The sequence below is a fragment of the Ambystoma mexicanum genome, chromosome 14, assembly GCF_040938575.1.
Source record: "Ambystoma mexicanum isolate Mex_15411 chromosome 14, UKY_AmexF1_1, whole genome shotgun sequence".
NCBI lineage: Eukaryota > Metazoa > Chordata > Amphibia > Caudata > Ambystomatidae > Ambystoma > Ambystoma mexicanum.
The window spans coordinates 551,880,062-551,899,650 of NC_090940.1; the positions used below are offsets into that span (position 1 = coordinate 551,880,062).

Genomic DNA, 19,589 nt, shown 5'->3' on the forward strand with positions numbered 1-19,589 from the left:
AGCGATTCAAAAATCATACAAGCTTTTACCGAAAAAGTACTTTTTCAAGTGTTTATCTTTAATCTATGAGGATTACGTACCCTCAGACAATGACACACCATCATTTGGATTGCAACTGGACACACCTAAAGTCCCAGGAAGTTTTATTTCTGAAGAATCCAGACTTAAATATCTGAATGAGAATCTGCAAACTGCAAATGGGGTCGATATCTCACCGGAAATGGAATTTGATAAGCCAGACCCAGCAGACCATGCTGATGCCTGTTATAGACACCTTATGAATAGTCGTGGATTTTCTGGGATGGGGCAGACCTGCTCCACCATTTGAGGAAGACAACCTAATAGATATTCTGGATAAAGGTCCACAAAAGGATACAATACTTCCTTTTCATATAGCTCTTCAGAAAAGGGTTATGGCAAATTGGGAGGTTCCCGAGTCCAGTCCAGTGGTAAACAAGAACCTCGCCAAAAAATACAGGCCATCTAGTAGCGACCCTACCTACTTATATCGACACCCAAAACCTGAAAGTCTAGTTTTTCAATCAGCAACATCTACAAAACAGGCGGCATACCCTACCATCCCACCAGATCGGTATGATAAACGCTTTAATGCCTGGGCAATGTGAGAAACCGGAAGGTGTCTCCCTGGCTATACCCCAGGGATCTGTCATCCAGGTGGCCAGAACATGGCCACCGCTTTTGGATCCAGTTCCTGGGGGTGGACTAGTGAGGGAGGATCACCTAGATGATGGGTCCCCGGGGCGTGGGATTGGGACACTGAGGGGTGAGACGGGTACCCCCCTTCTTTCAACACTTTTTCCCCATCCTACCACGTAGGACATTCAAAACCACTGCCCCCCACTTTTTCGACACAAACACTTTTACACGACACACCAGAGAACGGACCAACACCAGAGCCATTTACATGGTTTATAGTCATTCCATTGACAGCCAAAACATCTAATGCCTTACCATTTAAAGAAAAAGCATTTTAAAAAAAAAAGCATCTAATGCATTTTAAAAAAAATTAAGAAATGTATGGGCCCCCCAAACCCCTTTTTTTTAACCATTAAAACCCATTTGTTTTAAACTAAACCCTTTACCATCTAAAAAAATGCATTCGTTGTTTTTTTTCGATGCATTTTTTTCGATGGTATGGCTGTCGATGCTTTGGTTGTCGACGCAATGACCGGATACCGTTTACATGACATGTCCCAGTACAAGGGTCAGGCAAAGTCAGGCAATTGATCAGAATAACATACACCTGACAGCCCTTTCCCTTCCCCCCAGGGGTAGAAGGTGGAGCAAGAGAAACAAGTATGAGCAAGGCAGATTGCACGACGAGACAGCTATCCAGACCTGGCAGTTCAAAAGGTGGAGAAAGGCGGCAATATTGAGAGGCTGACGATGAAAGACACGACATTGCCCTTTTCGACAAAACCCGCAAACCCTCCACTGAAAGAAATGTAAGGACAATAGCACAAGTGTGCTGCAGCAGATGTCAACGGTACACAGAGCATATTGACGCGGATAAGCCGGAGCGAGGGGGATTCCTGCTTCCGTGGTACTGGCCTTAATTCCAGTAAAGAGGAATGCCAAGTGGTTTATCACAGCCGGTGAGTCGAGGGGAGAGCCAATAAGAACCGGCCTGTGATGAATGAAAGTCGCAAAGTGAGAACTGTAACATTGTAAAGGAGAGACTAGGTGCAAAAGGACACTGGTACAACGTGGGTGCTGTTCCGAGAAACACTGGTCAAGCCCTGCCTGAATGAAACTACAGATAGCAGAAGGCCGCAGGAGAGCCGAAAAGATAGGTCAAAGTGGTCATTCAGGAGGTCAAGCAAAATCCCAGTACAGTCGAAAGCCTTTGTCATAAGAACTGTGAGAAAGCAAGGGAAGTGAACCCCGAAAACGAATATGAAGTTGGCAAGAGTGAACCCGGAGGAAGGATGCTTACAAGAATGGGGCTAGTCTAAAGTCCCAAGAAACAGTGTGTTGACAAGCATGAACCCGGTCGAGGGATGTCCACTGGAATGGTTTAAAAATACATACAGAATTGTGAAGGAAGGGAAGGCCATTGTGAACCCGGTGGAGGGAGGCTGAAAGTGAAAAGGGTCTATTGCCGGAAGACGGGGGCCCAGGAGTGAATCCATCACCTGCGAAATACGAAGAACCGATCTTTGGATTTGTTTTGTTGTTTTTCTTATGGTAAATCTCTTCGGCCCACTGGACCAGGAAACCACAACCACCGAAGACCTTGATATTTATCGGAACTGTTTTGAAATCCAGGCCCGGAAGAGGGAGATCCAGAGGGTGAACAGCTAACACCCGAAACCACGAGGAATAGGGGTCAGTTCCCTGAAGAGGGTGACCCAGGGGTGAAAAATCCCCACCTTAAGTGAAACCAAGAAGCAAACTTTCATTTATTTGAGGGAACGTTGTATTTTGTTATTTGAATACGTCAGAACCTCGAAAGCAAGAGATTTTTAAGAGAACCGAGACTTGACCATCGACGGCTCCGATAGCTGCAAGTGGAACTGTCGTCTCATGCTGGAGAAACTCGAGAGTGTGCTGTACTCCAAGATTCCACCTTACCCTGTGCTCAAAATGTGGGGAAAGGAGTCCCAGTCTACCGCATCCTGACATATCATTTGTGAACACTTCTTTGTTTTCTTGAGAAATATCCCACACCCTTGTTGTATTAGTTGTAAGGTTTGGCAATAGGTTTCTTAGTTAGGTCCTTTTTATTTAACACAACGCCACTAGTACTTCCTTATTTTCCTTTTATGGTCGATGCTTGCTCCCATCTTGGTTTTAGGTTTAGATTAGGCGGTTTTCCAACCTGCATACAGTTTAATAAACACCCTTGAACTGTGATCACTTGTGTCTGTCTTTACTGTTGCCACCATGAGTTCCTTACAGCAAGAGAGGTATTTTCTGCAGGAAGCATGTCGCTTAAGTCTGCTAATCAATTCACCAAGAGGCTTTGAGCGGGCACAGCTTAGTTTACCAAAAGTTGTTCAAATAATTCTTATACTGTATCCTTTAGTTATTTGGTCCAGTCGCCAGATCACACTCCATTTGCACAATCGAGTGATGCATAGAATTTGCCAAATGTTTCTTTCAATATCACAAAGATAACTAGAAAGAACTCCAAGTGGACATCCACACAGTTCCTTCTAGCTGTCTGGGTCACTACACCCAAACAACCATTTGGCTTGAGTCTGCTAATGCCACTTGCTCCCTACCAAAATTCATGTTCACCCTGTGGCACTGCGTAGCTATGGCGGCTTTTTGAACATTGTAAGAGACGGCATGGAAGCCATGTGAAAGTCTCTGCAATCAGGATTGGACTCAGCTGATCGCATCAGCAGAGCCATGGCAGCAAGCACAGTAATACGCAGGTGTGCGTGGTTAAGAGAGTCAGGATTTGCACCGGACATGCAGTCAAGCCTCCTCAACATGCCCTTTCACGGCACGCAGCTGTTTGGTAGAAAGGCTGATGAAAGCCTGCAGAAGCTGCAGACCTCAAAGGCGGCAGCCAAATTTCTTGGAGCGCCATCAGACAGCCACAACCCACTCACCCCAGTGGATCATCTTGGAGTGGTAAGTCTGTTAACTTCTACTCCTCAGTTGGAAGGGTGAGAGGACTGGCTAGTCAAGGGGTTAGAGAGGATTCCCTCGTGGTGGACAGGGGGGGGGGGGGTGCAAAGTCCGCCCAGGCAACGGCTACTTTACCATCAGCCACACTTCAGACACCTCAAAACCTCTGAGGCCTTGACCCACAAGACCCAGGTGGGAGGCAGATTCTCACTGAATCTGGAAGAATGACGTGTCATTACTTCAGATGTGTGGGCACTGGAAACAGTAGCCCAGGGTTACTGCCTGCCCTTTCTAAAAAGGCCTCAAGTCCATTCACCGGTAGCCACTCTTTCAAGGTTCCAGAACTGTTCCTTGTGTAGGAAATGTTCAGTCTGCTCGAGAAAGGTGCTATAGAACCAGTACCTGCAACGGAGAGGAACACGTGGTGATACTCTCCCTATTTTCGAATCCCCAAGAAGGACACAGGATTGAGACCCACCTTGGACTTGAGATGCTTGAACAAGTTCCTCGGGAAGGACAAGTTCAAGATGGTCACACTTTTTCAGATCCTTCAGGCACTCCAGCTCCAAGATTGGATGCTGTCATTGGACCTTCAGGATGCTTACTTTCATGTGCCAATCCATCAAAAGCACAGAAAGCACCTGAGGTTCGCTGTTGGTGGTTCTCATTATCAGTTTTGAGTTCTGCCATTCGGGCTGAACTCCGCCCGAGGGATTTCACCAATGTGATGGCGAGTCTCAGGAGAGGGGGGATTCATGTCTACCCCTACCTGGATGATTGGCTGATCAGGGCTCGTTCTCCCGGACAGATCCTGGAACATCTCAGCATAAACTGCCACTGTCTCCACAGATTGGGCTTCTCCCTCAATTACAAGAAGTCCCACATAATACCATCTCAAAGATTGCAGTTCACTGGCCCGATCCTGGATGCATCCTTGTGAAAAGCCTTGCAACTCAAGCTGAGGGCTCATCACATTCTGCAGATGGTCACCAAATTCCAGAGTGCCCAGCGTCTTTCAGCCTTTGACTTTTTGAGGTTGCCCGGTCTCATGGAATCCTGCATTTTCCTGGTGCCAGAGGCTTGCTGAGAATGAGATCCCTCCAATGGGCACTCAGGACACAATGGTCCCTATTCCCACGCAAGGTGTCAGACCTACTTCAGATTCTGAGAAGAGTCGCACAGGACCTCCTGTGGTGGGCTTGCAAGGACATTATTCTGAAAGGAGAACCCTTTTGGCAACCATGGCCGCAGGGAACAGTAGTGACGGACACCTCACTCATGGGGTGGGTAGCCCGCACCAATGATCTGACAATCAGCAGTTGTTGGTTTCCATCGGAGTCTGAAACTAGCACTGAAAGCCTTTTTGCCCTGTGTACAGTCAAGGAATGTCTTGATAATGACAGACAACACAGTGGCCAAGTACTACCTCAACAAGAGAGGAGGCATAAGTTCACTACCACTGTGCAGAGAGTCGATGCAGCTCTGGTTCTGGGCAATTAAAGAAGGATTCTCCCTATCGGCAGTTCACCTAGCTGGAGAGGAGAACACGGCGGTGGGCTCTCTGAGCAGGCAGAGCAGTCTCCCACGAATACCTATCTCGGGAAGTTCTTCAAGAGATCTTCCCCCTTTGGGTAACCCCTCAAGTGTATCTGTTCACGATCAGTGTCAACAGGAAGTGCGAACTGTTCTGCTCCAGGGAATTTCCCTCAAGAGGAGCTCTGGGAGACGCGTTCGTAGTGAACTGGGAGTTTCCACTCCTGTACGCATTTCCTCCAGTTCCTTTCATTCCTCACGTGATCAGGAGGTTGCGAAACTTCGGGAAATCCATGATTCTGTTTGCTCCGGATTGGGCCAGGAGGACGTGGCACCCAGACCTTCTGGACATGTCCATCTGGCCTCCAATGCTTCTTCCCCAAAGAGAGGGCCTTCTCTCGCAAGAGGAGGGTTGGGTTCTCAATCCACAGGTCAAGACACTCAACTTTAATGCATAGTTTCTGAGAGGTTGAGATATAAGAGTTGCGACCTCCCAGATAACGTAATGGAAATTTTGCTTTCGGCCAGAAGGCCAGCAACAAAATCCTTATACAGTGGCTGTTGGACTAAATTCTGCAGCTGGTGTAGGGAAAAGGATGTGGACCCCTTTTCAATGCAGAACACCTATGGTGTTGTCTTTTTTAAACATTTGGCTAATCTGGGGCTCCAGATTGGGACCATTAAGGGATACTCGACAGCACTTTCAATCTTCAAGCACACCTTGGAGAAGGTATCATATTTTAAAATTCCATTGATCATACCGTTTCTTAAGGGGCTCACTAAGGTGTTACCTCCTGCACTTGTTTTTTCATTCCTAATTTGGGATCTTAATCTGGTATTCAAATTCTGGATGTGTGCTCCTTTTGAACCACTTCACTCATGTCCGTTAAGACTGTTTACCTTTAAAACCATTCTGTAAATTGCGTAAACATCAGTCCACAGGCTGAGAGAATTGCAGGCCCTATCTAGTAAGCCACAATTTGCCATTTTTTTTACAAGGATAAGGTTGTCCTTAGGGTTAAATCTTCTATTTTACCAAAGATTGTGTCGGATTTCCATTTAGCCCAGAAAATTGTGCTTGCAACTTTCTATCCGCCACCTCACCCTAACAAGGAAGTGGAAAGGCTACATAGGCTTGATCCAAGAAGAGCCTTGAGCTTTTAAATTTATCGGATGATAAAGGTACGTCAGCATGACCAACTTTGCATTGGCTGTACTGGCCACGAGCTGTGATTTCCAGTTACTAAACAAATTTTACCCAGGCGGATAATTCTTGCCACTTCTGAATGCTACAGATTGGCTCGGAAAGATCCCCTAGACGGCTGAAGAGCACACTCCACAAGGGGCATAGCAACATCTTCCGCTCTCCAAAGAGGGGTACCAATAAAAGACATTTGTGCAGCAGCCACTTGGTCTACCACCCACACTTTCCCAAATCAATACTATCTGGACTCATCTTTTAGCCAGGAAGGAGGATTTGGGAAAGCGGTCTTATTCAATCCATGAGAAACATTAAAACTGAACACTTGTACTCCTTCCTCCAAAACCTAACACTGCTCTGGGAGTCTATCAAAAGATGAAGAATAAGTTGGAGGACACAATCCATTCGAAGAACAAGTTACTTAGCCCTGTTAATGTTCTTTCGATTGGATGTTCCTCCTACGTATTCCTCATCGCCCCTCCCAACATACCCTGCTGTAGAATTTCGAGGCATTACACTTTACGCTCTTTCAGAGTCTAGTACTGTCCAGGATTAACTGATGCTGGTAATTCTGCATGAGGAATGCGTTAAAACAGAACTGAACCCAACAGGCGCTGCACATGCTATAATATACCGACGATGATGTTGACTCCGAGATGGAAGCCCTCGGGGGACATCGATTCAACCGCATCGACGCACAGCGCCCTCTGCCTCAAATGTTTTCCCTAAGCAGCTGAAGCTGAAAGATATATCATATAAGATGAGGAATATGTGGGAGGAACATTTTTTTTTTTATTTATTTTTTTTTTTTCCACACCCAGGGGTAAGTAACTTGTTCTTCTCCCCAGGGTGTAGCCACACTTTTTTTTTTTTTTTTAATTTTTTTTTAACTTTGTTTATTTTAAATCAAGGCAGGACGACAATTACAAACATTATAAGCAGTGAATATTTAGGCATGTTGATCCCCAGTCCTCTACCCCCCCTTGAGTTTCCTCCCTCCCTCCTCCCTTTGGTCCCTCTGTCTCTTAGGCATTGTAGGCGGCATCTTCCCTCCTGGGCTGTCCAGTTTGCGCCTCAGCGTCTAGGTCTCTTCCTCAGGGATCTCTTGGTTTTTCAGGATCCAGCGGGCCTGGATAGGTTTATAGGTCAGGGCGGGGAAGCGCTGGTCAAATTCTAGCACTGGGGCCCAAACATTCTGGAAACGATGGAGAGTTCCCGCTTGTGCTGCCGTCACCTTCTCCGCTACCAGAATGTCCCAAAGCTTATTCCACCATTGGGTTATGTGAGGGCCTTCCAGGGTTTTCCAAGTTCGGGCCACCACCGTTTTCCCCGCTAGTAGGCAGTGAGTTAGTAGTTTTGATCTGGTCCCGGAGCGTGGGTAGATCTCGGGGATTGGAGCCCCCAACAAGACTGGTTCTGGTTCCAGGGGAATCGTTGTTCCGGTAATTCGTGTGATAGACCCCAGGCATGATTTCCAGAATTATTGGATCTTTGGGCAAGCCCAGCACATGTGGAAGAAGGAGCCTGGGTGGCCGCATCCTCTCCAACAAGAATGATCCACCTGGGGGTTCATATGGTGAAGTCGAAGGGGCGGATAGTACCACCGCAGCGTGATCTTGTACGCACATTCCCTATTGGTAATGCAGGTGGATGAGGTGTGTGTTCTGGTCCATATGTCCACCCAGGTTTGATCCTCTATTGGATGACCCAGGTCCGCCTCCCATTGGGCCATGCAGCGGGTCTTTGTGGTCAGGAAGTCACTTAGGAAGCGCCTGTATAGGGTAGATACTCTGCCACGGGTTGGAAGGTCTCCCAGAGTGAGTTCTAGGGCAGTGGGAGGGCGTGTCGCTGCTTGCAGAGTTTGGGGGTGTGAGCACCAGTGGCGTAATTGAATGTAGGTGAATCTGTCCCTTTCCTGGAGTTGGAATTTCTCCTTGCATTGGGCGAATGTGAGAAGTCTCCCCCCCCCCATATACAGCTGGTCTATGGTCTCCAACCCGCCCTTAATCCAGTTACGAAAATTGTGAGGATTCGTTCCAGGTGCGAACGTTGGATTATGGAAGACCGGGGAGCGTGGGCTCAGTCCTCTTGGCACTCCCTTTCGTTTTAGCGCCCAGTCCCAGGAGCTAAGGGTGTGTTTGGTTGATAGCAGGAGATCTCCCCATTGTGTCCTGAGGAAGGGCGGGATGTGTGGTAGGAATCGTAAGGGTAGGGGCACTTGTGATTGTTCCAGCTCTACCCATCTGGGGCGGTTTGTTGTATTTTGCCATGCCTGGACCTGTGCCAATTGAGCTGCCACTCTGTAGGCCTGCAAGTCTGGGACCCCCAATCCTCCCAGTTTGGAACTCCCCAGCATAGTTCTGAGAGGGATTCTCGCTTTCCTACCTTTCCAGATAAAGTTCAGCATTTTTCTCTGGATCCCTTGAAGAGTTGGTGTGGGGATCGCTACCGGTAGGGAGGCACAGGCGTATAGGATCCTCGGAAGGAGGTTCATTTTGCATGCAGTGATGCGCCCGAGCAGTGAGATTTCTTGGGTCTCCCAGCGTTTCAAGTCGCCTTCCAATTCTTTAAAGAGTCGGGGGAAATTGGCTTTGTATGTGTCTCTTGGGTCAGCCGGGATGTGGACCCCTAGGTAGGGGATGGCTCTCTTTTCCCATGTTATCGGGCACATCTTAGTCAGTGGTTCCCGTTCTGCTGGGGTGAGGCCAATGCCCAGGGCGGATAATTTATCGAAGTTTATGGTGAGGCCTGAGACCTCCCCGTAGCTGGCGATTTCTCGTATCGCGTGTTTTAGAGATGAGTGGGCCTCTGAGATCGTAAGCAGAATGTCGTCCGCGTATTGGGCGATTTTTGTGATGCGTGGGGCCACTTTGTATGCCCTTGATTTGGTCGTTTCGTCTGATCTTTTGTGCAAAGGGCTCCATGGTGAGTGCGAAAAGCAAGGGTGACAGTGGACAGCCTTGCCGGGTTCCGCATGATAGGGGGATTGGAGCCGAGCTGTGTCCGTTGATTCTCAGGCTTGTTTTAGGGCTATTATAGTTGGCTAGAACCATCTTTTGGAAAGTTGCCCCGAAGCCGAAGGCCCCTAGGGTGTGTCTCATGAATGTCCAATCCACCCTATCAAATGCCTTAGCTGAGTCGAGAGCCACTAAGACTAGTTTTTGGGAGTTCCGGGAGGCAAGGTCCACCACGTTCAGGGTTCTCCGGATGTTGTCACCTGCTGTCCGGTGTAGGATGAAACCTGCCTGGTCGGGGTGGATGATCTTCGGCAAGATGCGATTTAAGCAGGTTGCTAGAATTTTTGAGTATATGTTTGCATCGATGTTTAAAAGTGCGATCGGTCTGTAGGACGTTAAGCTTCTTGTATCTTTTCCCGGTTTGGGCAGGAGGATGGTGATTGACTCCTGCATCGATGGGGTCACTGCTCCCGTTTCCCTGAAGGAATTGAATAGGGTAACCAGGTGGGGGGTCAGTTGTGCTCTGAATAGTTTGTAAAACCTGGTTGAAAAGCCGTCTGGGCCGGGGGCCCATGTTTTGAGTGATTTGATGGCTTCCTCAACTTCCTCCCCTGTAATGAGCTCCTCCAGTTCGTCTCTCGCTGTGTCGGAGAGACGGGGCACTGCTGCCTGCTGCAGGTATTCCTTCTGTTGTGTTAAGTTTTGTGGGGTTGCCTGCATGATTTGGGTCAGATAATCTATTGCGAGTTGTTGCTTTTCGGGTTCTGAGAATAGTGTGACCCCGTTGGGATCACGCAGACCAGTGATCGTGTTGATGCGTCTCCGCTTGGCTAGCTTGGCCACCAGGAACTTGTTTGCCTTGTTACCCTTCGCGTAGTATGACTGTTTGGCCTTCGCCATTAGTTGGGCGGTTTGTTCCGCATAGTGGGCTTCCAGTTTTTTCCTTGCTGTACGAATGATCCGTTGTGTTTTGGGGGACCAGCCTTTCTCCTTGTGGAGTGCCTCAGCTTCTCTTAGTTCGTCCTCTAGAGCCGTCCGGGTCTGACGCCTGTCTCGGTGGTAGGCCGCACCTTGGGCGATTAGGGAGCCCCTCATTACTGCCTTCATGGTGTCCCAGTTGTTCGCTAACAAGGTGTCCGAGGCTGGATTTTCGTTAAAGAAATTTCTTATCCCTGTTGCGATCTTGTCTCTGGTAGCCATATCGTTAAGGATTGGGTCGTACAACGTCCATTTACGTGGGTTATTGAGGTTGGAATTCTGAACCCGGAGTTCCAAGAGCACTGGGGCGTGGTCAGATATCGCTCTTGTGCCGATGGAGACTTCTTTGACTGAAGGGAAAGTTTGCGGGGAGATCAGGAACAGGTCGATCCTTGAAAAGGTGCGATGGACGAATGAGTAAAAAGAAAAGTCTTTTTCGTCGGGGTGGAACACCCGCCATGAGTCTATTATCTCCAGGGATCTGAAGAGTCGGAGGAGGCTAAGTGCTTGGGCGAAGTCGCTTGGAGTCGGGGGGTGTGACCGGTCTTTGGTGGGGTCGGGCACCCCATTGAAGTCCCCACCGACTATTGTTTGGCCTTCCACAAAGCTAGCGAGAGATGTGCCCAAGGAGTCATAGAAGTGTGATTGTCCAGTGTTAGGGGCGTACACCGAGACAAGAGTATATAGATCTCCCATTAGGAGGCATTTGACCGCTGTAAATCGGCCTTCTGGGCAGATTTTCGTTTCCAGAATCTGTGGGTTCAAGTCTTTCCTGAAGAGGATCGCCGTACCTCCTTTTTTGTTTGTGCCAGATGCAAAGAGTTGGAGCGGGAATAACCGGGAGCGAAGCTGGGTCACGTCTACTGGCAGCAAGTGAGTCTCTTGGAGCATGGCTATCGCTGCGTCTTCGTCCCGGAGTTTCAGTAGAATTGCCTTTTGCTTGTTAGGGGAGTTCAGACCATTAACATTCAGGGAGAGGACCCGAAGCGTTTGGTGGTCCGCTGGAGTCTCACTCTCCTTTCCTTGTGTTAGGGGGGGTCGTGGGCCGGTGATTCAGCTGCCATGTCTGTTGGGGAATCCCTTAGTATCATCCTGCACTTGAGGTTTTAATGCGGAACCCCAACGGGGGGCTGCAACTTTAACTGGAGGATAGACCGACATTGTAAGTACGGGTGTACCCTTGGCCAACAGGGCCAACTGTCCCATCACGTATTGTCTACTGTGGGTTTCCAAGGAACAAAGGTTGGAAAGTATCCTTGGAGTGGGTATGAACCATGGGTATGGCCCGCCGTCACCGCCTTCAAGGTTCCTCAGTTCGAGACAAAGGTGGCGGGTCTTAATTTAGGTAAGGGCACTTGGTCCAGGCTAAGTTGCTGACGGGACCTGGGACCGTGGAAGCGTCCTCGTTCATCTCTTTCTGTTGCTCCGCTGGGTTGACCATGACGTGCGTTTGGGCCTTGGGGAGGGAGGCAGTCCAGAGTCCTCGGTCCTCTCCGGGTTTGGTGTGGAAGGATCTCGGGGCGAAGCTGGATGTAAGATTCTCTCTGTGTCTTCCAGGTGGCTGATCCGGCGTAGGGTGCCTTTATAAGTAAACTGGAGAGCCGTCGGAAACAGCCACCTGTAACGGATCTGTTGCTCCTGAAGGAACACTGACAGCGGTCGGAGTGCTCTTCTTTTCTGAAGAGTAAGTGGTGAGAGGTCCTGGTATATTTGAAGTGGAGTGCTCTGAAAAGTGATCTCTTCTCCTTGGCGACTGATCGCTGATATCGCCTCTTTGGTTGTGAAGAAGTGGACCCTGGTAATAACATCTGGGGGGGGGGGTCTGAATCTGTCCCTCGGCGCGGGCGGAGTCTGTGGGTCCGGTCTAGCAGGAGCAGAGATTTGTCCATATCTGGGAGTAGGGCCTCGAAGAAGCGTCCCACGTAGTCCGCTAATTTGTTGTCGGGGACAGAGGTTGGGACGCCCCGAATGCGGAGGTTGTTGCGACGTGCCCTATTTTCAAGGTCTTCATGTTTGAACTCCAGGATCTCGCATTTGTGATGGAGGGATTCGATGGATGTTTGCATTTCCCGTAGCGTGGTAGTGTGGTCCTGAGAATGGTCCTCGATTTGTCAGAGCCTCTGTTCGATCTCTGTAACTCTTTGGTCCGTCTGTTCAACTTTAGTGGTGAGTTCCGAGAGGCAGGCGCGGAACTCCGATTTAATATCCGCCATGAAGGCTATCAGGTCTCCTTTGGTAGCGAGGGAGCCCCTGTCCTCTTGTGGCTTCTGTGGGGTCAGTTTAGGAGGGTCTTGTTTCTTGGGTTTCTCCGGTGCAGTAAACATGGCAGAGATATCTGTGCCCTTGCTCACCTTTGTCTGCCTAGACATGCTGCTCGTATTGGGTGGTCTTGATTGAAAGAGTAGCAGCGGGGTCCAGGGCAGTGGGAAGCTGCACTCGGGGTGCATATCGCTCTCAACCCCCTCCCTGGTCCAGGTCTGGGCGAGTGGGCCGGGGCGCCCCAGGAAGCGGTGTGGGGGGGTCTCAATGAGTCGGGAACGGTGCAGGATGGCCGACTGTTGCGTGAGGGGGGTATGTAGCTGCGGTGAGGCCCACGAGCTCAAGGCCTCTGGATGAAAGCGGTTATCTCGCTGCTTCCCCACCCCTCCTCAAGTCTCTATCGGTGGTCCTTCGCTGATGGAGGTCTCAGATCCCTCCGTGAGCCCCCCGTGTGTGGTTCCGTAATGATGTCGGCTGTCGCTGAGAGGAGGTCCCGACTCGTTCGACGTAGCGGGGGAAGGGGAGAGTGTGCGTCGGGCCCTCGGGCCTCAGTCGTCGAGGATGCACTCGTGTGTATTCTAGGCAGCCTTGGTATGAATCGGACGGCTCTGTGCTGGAGTCCGCTCTCCTCCTCCAACTCCCTGGGGCTCTAAAGCCCCGCTACCACCAGGTGCGGAGTGCGTTGCTGGGTTCCGGCTTGGCGGCCATCTTGGTTTCTTCGGCTGGAGACGGGGGAGAAGTTTGCCGCTTAGTTCTGGTAGAACGCCTCCTCGGTCGAAGGTTATGTTTGGCCAGGTTGTGCCATGTTGGTTCCGGTCGCCTTAGATGGCATTGGCGACACGGTAACCCGCTTAGATCCGCCGGGAAATGACGGCGGCGGCAGGCATCCCACAGGTGGCCTCAGAGGAGCGACCACATCGATGGCGCTCCAAGCCATGCCCCCCCGTAGCCACACTCTTTGAGGCTAGGGAGGTGACCCCGCTCTGCAAGACCCTCTGGAGGGGTCTTGGCAAGTGGGACCTCACTGGGAATCACTCCCCCCTAGGAGACAAGGACTCCCATTCCCTCAAGGAACTCCCTGTGCAACCGACCTTATCTGCACATATGGGACTATCTACACCAAGGAATAACATACCCTTTGTTCCCTTGGCTTCATGCAATGCTGGTTTCATTAAGAATATTGAAGCAAAGAGAACTGTGCCTTTAGCAGAAAACATGTATGCAAAGAAGACAAGTGGATCAGGAGACGGGAAAGAGTTCCATATGCAAGGGAAGCCCTGGGAGCTTGCAGCGTCAAGCTGTGGAGCCGATGGCAATCACAGAAGCGAACACCAAACGGAGAAGCTGAAGACCCAGCTAAATGGGTCAACTGTTGCATAAATGGAGGACAGAGGACTGTCTAAACTGGTAGCTCGACCACAGAAGCACTGTGGTCCAGGCACCCGGAGAACTATGCCGCAACCAGTACCAGAGGGAACGCTGGAACCTTCCATCGGCGACCGGTCACTGAGCCATACCCTGCACGGAGATTCCTAGAAGAGGACAGAGCTGAAGCCCAATGCGGAGGGAAAAGAAACTGAACAAATGAAACCCAAGCGAGCCCCTAACCCCAGAAAGCCAATCACACCGAAGAAAGAAGGTACCAGGGAGAGTTTTTGTTAGAGGGACACCGCAGGGGACAGTTAAGAAAAGTTGTGAAGACTGTTATACTAAGTTTGAAACACTAAAATGGCCAAATTGTGTTTGTTATAAAATACCCACGAAGGCTAATCATAGTTTGGAGTGTGAAGATTTGAGAAAAACTGAATTCCCAGCCTAGGAAAGTGAAAAGGAGTCACCAATAGTACATTGGAAGAAGAGTAGAAAAAAACCTTTCATAAGGAACAGTGAGAAATATATGAGAAGCAAGGTTCAAGTCCTAAAAGAAAAAGTATGGGGGGGTCTCATTAACAAACGCAATGGGATGTGACATCCCCAGAAATCAGCATATCAAGGTGAAGTATGCAAATTTCATTCAATTGGCTTTGCATAACTATACAAATTGCACGGGATAAATGAGCATTTGCCTTTCATAAATCAACCCACTAAAAAACCAAGAGGAAATATTTTTCTAATGGTGTTTGAAAATGTTAAAAAGTGTGCACGTTTTAAACCCCAAGAATCGGTACCAATGTTTTTACAGGAGAATGCAGTCCCGAAAAATGACATTTCATCTTTGGTTGTTTACTATTTCTCACCAGGTTTTACGGTGCAGCGGTGAAATGCCCAACCTGTGAACCTTGCAACCGTGGCTAATTTTATAAATTCGAACAAGACAGTGAATGTTTCTTGTTTTACAGACGGCCTCTAAAAAAATACCTGGGGGGATGGCGTCTGCCCTCTGAACAAAGTGGGCCTGTTCTGTCCTCCCACGTGTACCCTCAACTTGATCCCTGATGAGAAGTAGAGAAGGCTATGAGAATTGCCATAAACAGGTCAGAGTGATGGAAAAAGCAAGATGGCCGGCCTACGTTACAAGATACTAAAGAATGTTGGCAGTAAACATTAAAGGTATGGCTTGGAGAGAGCCACAATCAGACTCGGGGATATCTAGAAACAAGAAACCAGAGACCTAGCACACTCGCGAGACTACAGGGGTGGAGGTGTTGCGTCCCAGGCCAAAACATAAATAGAAGACAGAGGGCTCAAATGGAGAAAGAGTCAAATACTCAGAGGAAGAACTATAAGAGAATATCACCAGAAGCATATTAAAGAGATCCCTCAGAACTCTGAGACATCTCATCAAGTATGGAACATTAATCCTCTTACAGGAAATGGAGGAATCTAGCATTAAGAAGAGGAACATTAACGGGAGATCACCTTTGTGAACTGGTATCTGTAAAGTGAGTTTGATACAGTTGATAAAGTAAACCAAGCACAGCCCGAAGAGAAGTGGAAAAGATAGGCACTGCCGAAGGGAAGCAACGAAGAGAGTTACGAGACATTCTTTTGGCCCATTTTTTAAAAATGTATTCTTGGGTGGTCGGTTTGGGTTATGGACTGTGGACATTTTTGATTTGACATCCTGATGTCCGACGAGCACCCTAGTTCGTTCTGATGGGCAGGGAATACCGCTATAGTAAGATAGGCATTCTGGTTATTATTTTAAGAAAAGTTGGAGAAATGTTCCGAGTGTGTCCGACTCCTTCTCCCGACCCACCACAATTCCTACTATCATTGAGAAAGACTTGTGTGTTTAAAGTAAGTCGTTTTAGAAAGTATTCTTTGTATTTTCCAGTGGGTGCCCAAATGGACCTACAAAAAGAAATAATTGGTCTACCAGGTGGATTAATGGGGTCTTTCTGGATCTTTGGAAGTGCATACACTTTGGGACATCTCACGTCTCTAGGGGTTGGAAAAGAAGCTGTTTGTTTGCTCAAACACTTTGTCGACACTGACTTGTCATAACTCTTGTAGGTGTATGATAGGTTCTATGGAGGGGTCTATATCCAGTGGAATGTAGTCATTAGTGTTGAGTAAGAGGTTATCTGCCATCGTTCCATATTTTGGAATGTCCCTAATGAAGATGCCGCCACCTTTTGTCCGCTAGCTTGGGAACTGGATTGTGATTGGTTTGGATGGCTGTAAGGGCCCCTCTCGCTACCTCCCCTAATGAGAGATTACTGGGCACCAAGGTGTGCTGATTCAGCAGGCCAGGTACTTCGTCTTGGACACGCTTCTCCACGGCCAGCATTTCTGGATGTTGGCTGCCACGCAGGATGTTGGTCTGGACAGTTCATTGGCAATGTCTCCAGGTTAAATACATGAAGCCATCTCTTGAGGAGGTCGAGATGTCATCGGGCAGCTTAGGTCACTAGAGCCCAATGATGACCCAACCCTTCAAACCCAGGGGTCCTTGGTGATGATGGACTACGCAGTCTGAAAAACACCTCCCTCCTTCCTATAGCATTTTTGTACTTCTTTTTTTTCTAAACCACAGAATTGAAGAGAGTTCTACAGCGCATTTTCACACAACAATCACTAGTGAAATAAACACATTAATTTCTAAGTCGCATGTTTCGCGTCTTGAAATACTTGTTTATAAGCGTGTTATAAATGCCATATCATATCATAATTTGGCAATTCCTTTTTTGTTTGAACCTTGTCTGTTCTCTGTGCGCACAGATTTGGAGCCGCGTTTCATCACTCTGATGAGCCCCGAGAACTATTTCTTATATCGTCCTTCCTGGCCATGATTCCATCCACAACCATTTCCATTGCATCCTTCCTGGAATCACAAAGTGTGCTACCTGCCACTGTGGCTTTTAAAAAGTTAACAAAAATCACAAAGTTTCCAGTTTTCATACCTTTTATTGGACTAATTGACAATATTGTGCTGCGATGGAAAAACCTTTGGCTTTCGAAAGTCCAAAAGACCAAATACAACCGTTGTTAAAAGGCAGAAAGGGAGGGGGGAATTCAAGCAACTCTTTGAACAACACAGGACACCCGGGTCCGCGCTTAGAAACCTCTGGGTATTAACCGCGTTATAAATAACCTATCCTATCACACTGTTTCAAGCTGCTTTTGTTTACAAGCGAAGTTCTGTCTTGTAGATCTGCAAGTCTTTGATAAAACCTTCAGAGTAGAGCACTGCCGGCCATGCATGCCAGCCTATGTAAAACACTCAGAATGTACGGTATCAGGTAATATTATCTCCATACATATGGTCGCCATGCATAATGCTGCTGGGGAAAGGTTGTGGCGACATTATATATGGGGTCATGGGTAGCTGTGGTTGCAGGGGTGTCCCCCCACATGTTCAATGTAATAATGTCCGTGCAAAAAAACAATTTCAGTGACTTTTTTGCCAGGTGACATTCTTTCAGGGACATTATTACATGGAACCGAATGTACCAACATCTGCAAGCAGAGCACAGTGTGCCATGCATGCCAGCCTGTGTAACCATTCAGAGTGTACCTCTCCCCCTCACTTTTTTAACATTTTCCTACGCAGACGATACTCAGTTTCTGTTTTGGTTAGACCCTGATCAGACTGATGTATGAGAAACATTAAAAAGCTGCCTGGGGATGGATGGCAGCCAATTAGTTTAAGTTAAATGGTGGGAAGATGGAGGGCCTGATCGTCGACCCGACACGGGCCACGACGAGCTGGACCTCTGAATTCTGGCCGTCTTCACTCGGACCTCTGCCAGAAGTCGCCAAAGTGGTCCGAACCTGGGCATTAAAATACCCACCTTGCTGACCATGGAGACCCAGATAAACTCAGTATGTGGGCATGGCTTCCTTAAACTGAAGCAGTTAAAGAAAGTTCTTCCCTTTATTCCTGATAAATTCCATGCCCAGATAGTTGCAGCCTGCATTAATGGTAGCATCGACAACTGTAACGCCATTTATCTGGCACTGCCATCATTCCTCATCCAGCATCTCCAAGTGCTGCAAAATGCAGCAGTTCAGTTAGTGAAGCAGATTCCTTTTGGCCAGCATGTCTCCAAGGCACGCCAATCTCTTCATTGGCTGCCTGTCACTGCCCCGGTCAAGTTTAAAGCCACCGAGCGGGGAAAGGTCGTCTGGCCATTCAGGAGAAGATACAGAGCTGTACTCTGGGCCGCCCCCTCGGGTCCACTGATGCAGCACTTCCTAAATATCCAAAGGAGCGAATCGGCGGCAGGGCCTTTTCTATCGCAGGGCCTAGGCTCTGGAATTCACGGCCACTCCAGCTGCGGGGCACTGTGGATTTTGCTCTTTTCAAGTGAAACCTAAAAACGTCCCTTTTCATGTGATCCTCTGCCCAGTCTCTTCACTCTCTCTCAAATGATTGCCATGATTGATTGATTGAATGACAATCTGCTGAAGTTCTTTAGGATTTTCGAAAGCTAAGGCTTTTTTTTCCATCGCAGCACCATTTTCTCGGTCCAAGAAAAGATATCAAACCTCAAAATGTTGCGATTGTTTTATTTTAAATTGGACTAACCGCACAAAATGTTTTTGCACAAGAAATTGACAGATGAAATGATGAAGCGCTTCATCTGCCCTGCCAATATTCCCAGACGCTTCTAGCACAGGTACCCCCAAGGAGGTACGGGCGGGTTTACTGCTGCACCGAAATACACAGCTGACTCCCACAGGACGAGTAATTGCACCGCCCCCGCCCCAACCTCTGCTTTGCGTCTCTGTCTTCTCGAGAGAGGCTGGAGAAAAACAATGGTGCGGGCCTCCAACAGAGAGCCTCTGTGCTGAGGAACGGTCTTGGCCGACAGGCAGAGCCAGCCCAGCATTCGCAAGAGTTTGTTTTTAATTTCATATTTTTCTGGTGGGCAGGCAGCAGCTAGGACTTGCTTGGCACCGGGTTTGGGGTCAGCCACGAGAAAGCCCTGGGTGTCTCGTCCGCTCTGTGCTTATATGTTGTGCTATGATTTCGGGGTTTCTTAAATGTGTTGCTATGTTTTCTTCATCTTATATTTCTGCAGATTTTAGAATTATGTGGGCATGACAAAACAATCAGATTTTCTTGCTTTGATTCCACAGACACCAGTTTCTTCTTTGCACTTTCTCTTTGATCGCAGTGCCAGTGTTTCTTTGTGTTGCTGTTTGCTCTGATCTCTAATGAACGGTGCCTCTGTGATGGGGCTTTTCTGTTTCTTTTCCCCCATGCCACTGCAATAATATTTGCTTGCTTTGTTCAGTGCTTCAAAGGAGGAGCCCCCGTGTCCGTGTGCGGCGGGAACATGTGTTCCCACTTCGCAGCTTAGAGCTGCATGACTCTCTGCCTGTTGCAGTTTCACCCCCTCTGCCCCCCTCACTGAATGCAGACCCTGCACCGATCCGTGGACCCGCCTCAGCCGGTTCACAGGGCTCTTATATTTGTGTTTCTGTCCTTTTGTTCCCAAGATACCGTGGTCACACTGCCACTGGATAAGCAGCTGCACGTTTCCCCTTGTTCGACATATTACATGGGTTATTTCACAAGAGCCCTGATCCAGAAACCACAGGTGGCGGGCGCCCTGTGCGCGTGCGCGTTCACTACGTCCTTCGAGCACTCTCTCCCTTGCCCTTTC

General features: G+C 48.6%; 1 protein-coding gene across 7 annotated transcripts in view; it reads left to right on the plus strand.

The window, feature by feature from the left end:
• CEP128 (centrosomal protein 128) overlaps nucleotides 1–19,589 on the plus strand; it is an 864,240-nt gene that overhangs the window by 217,971 nt on the left and 626,680 nt on the right. The window lies entirely within an intron of this gene.